General features: G+C 45.1%; 1 pseudogene across 1 annotated transcript; it reads left to right on the forward strand.

Moving 5' to 3' along the window:
- LOC110312060 lies at window positions 1-2,347 on the forward strand (annotated as a pseudogene). The gene has a single exon (XR_003835112.1). The product of XR_003835112.1 is annotated as a calcineurin B homologous protein 1 pseudogene (transcript).
- The last annotated feature ends 214 nt before the right edge of the window (window positions 2,348-2,561 follow it).

The following is a 2,561-nucleotide window of genomic DNA, read 5'->3' on the forward strand; positions in this document are numbered from 1 at the left end:
TGGGCTGCCGACTTTTCCCACAGTCAGATCACGTTCCTGTACAGCCGCTTCACCAGCCTGGACAAAGGGGAGAATGGGACTTTCAGCCGGGAAGATTTCCAGAGGATTCCAGAACTTGCCATCAACCCACTGGAGGACCGGATCATCAATGCCTTCTTCTCAGAGGGAGAGGATCAGGTAAACTTCCGGGGATTCATGAGAACATTGGCTCATTTCCGACCCATTGAGGATAACAAAAAGAGCAAAGATGTGAATGGCCTGGAACCCCTCAACAGCCGGAGCAACAAGCTGCACTTTGCTTTCAGACTCTATGATTTGGATAAAGATGACAAGATCTCCCGTGATGAGCTGTTACAGGTACTGCGAATGATGGTTGGAGTGAATATCTCGGATGAGCAGCTGGGCAGTATTGCGGACAGGACCATCCAGGAGGCTGACCAAGATGGAGATAGTGCCATATCTTTTACAGAATTCATTAAGGTTTTGGAGAAAGTGGATGTAGAACAGAAGATGAGCATCCGATTTTTTCACTAAAGGGCAGAGACCAAATTATTCTTGCTTTCTAGTATTTAAGAACTGAAACTTGTGTCCTCCAGCCCCACTCCATCCTGTCATCCCCTTTTCCCAGAATACTTCAGTTCTTGAATGACAACCTGAAGTCTCTCCTGTCCATACAAACTTGCCTTTGGTGTATAAACAGGGTGTTACAGAATGGTACCCTCTGTCTGCTTCTGTTCAGTATCCATCCACCAGGTCCTTAGTTGTCAGTACCATCTTCCCCTGTTTGCTGCTGAGTGCCATGCATCCGTCCTGTCTGGAGAAATGAACCAGCCAGCAAAGCTCCCACTGGATGGGGACCATATCCATGCTGCCTTCCATCCCCGCATCGAGCCTCCACCATGTTTCTGTCACCTTGTGTCCTTTTGTCCTTGTGTCTGTTACTTCCTACCTCTCAGTCATCCAACCTTCTCTCCATTCAGTCTTTCAGCTGCCCTCCTGTCGTTGAGATGCCCTGCATTTTACTTGATTCTGGGCTCTGGGCTCTGCTGTTAAGCCTGTTTCTGATGTGGCAGGATAATTAGTGGTCTGGTGAGTTATATCTACCTTCTGATGTGTCTCTGGGACGTTGCCTATCCAGGAGCTGTTCAGCAAGCAGTACTGCTCTTGGCAGCATGTGACTCCCTTGGCCCCTGTATTGCTCTGTTGTCGAAGGGCTTATGAGCAGACATGTTCTTAAAAGGTGGTCATGGTGAGGCTTGTAGAGCCGTGTTTCCTAGGTGGCTTCCCAGGTCTCTCTACCTCTGACTTTTTATTTTCAAACATATTTATGTGGCTTTTCTGGGTACAGTGTTGACATTCATTAGAAAATATTCTAATGCCTGCCAGTTTGCTTCTCTTTGGGTTATTGTCACCACCCAAGTGGCTCTTCTGACAATATGGTAGAGGGCCTTCTTGGAGTTTTCTGAACAAGGCTAGGCACCCTGGAGAGCTGGCCACATTTGCTCTACAGCATGGGTTATGCCTCAGTGCTCTGTACACTGGAAGAGTCTTCACATGTCCAGACAGACAGACAGACTAGTGTTACAGAAGCGCCTGACTTATCTCAGTCCTAAAGAATTAGATTGTCCTCAGTGTCTTAAAGTTTTGCACAAAACTCTGAATGAATTTTATACTTGGCAGATTTTAATGCTGGAAGATGTGTAGTCAGTTCATAATCCTGGTCCAGGCCTTGAGGGTATTGTCTCACGAGCTTCCTGATGGCGTGACCTTCCTAGCTCCCTGTGTATACTACGCAGATCCCAGAGAAGCATGGGGCCGAGGATTGGTGGCACCAACTGAGGTGACATTAGAGGTCTTTGAGTGACCCAGCTCAACTTCTCTGCCAATGTCAGCTTGATTTAGATTTCACTGAACCAGGCTGCTTCTGTCCTGTGTCCTTGTGAATCTGCTCTTGGCTGGCTTTCTCTGATGTTGCTTCCCTGCTTGCTTGCTTCGTTGCTTTGGAAGGCTATCCAAGATGTGTAAACAATTCTTTAGTAAATAAATTGCTATTAATCCAAACAAACAAAGACACTGCAAAGAGGATGGGTAAAGGTGAGCAACAGGGGAGTGGCTGGGATAGATGGCTGGGGCTACATGAACTGGGGATTCTTTACGAAATATCTGTTAGACTTTGTGATCAAATGATGTGATATAAGAACTGTATAAAGGGAATAATTGTCTGATACTGATCTGTTTGAGAAGTATTGAGAAGCTTCTCAATTTAAATATTTAAACTTTCTAAGATTACACCCCCTTGGCTGTGTATAGCAAACTGTTTTTATCCACAGTTGTGCCTTATTGTCCCATTAAAATTGTATTCCTCAATTCATCAATAAATTGGTTGTCCTTAAAACAACAACAACAAAAAAGAGAAGCTGGGACTCGCAGATGATAATGCACTTTCTAATCCCAAACACACAGCTAGGTGACCCTCTAACTTCTTTTTCATTGTTGTTTTTCTTTTTGTTTTTTTAAAGACAGGGTTTCTCTGTGTAGCCCTGACTGTCCTAGAACTGGTT

Source organism: Mus caroli, chromosome 16, assembly GCF_900094665.2.
Source record: "Mus caroli chromosome 16, CAROLI_EIJ_v1.1, whole genome shotgun sequence".
Lineage (NCBI taxonomy): Eukaryota > Metazoa > Chordata > Mammalia > Rodentia > Muridae > Mus > Mus caroli.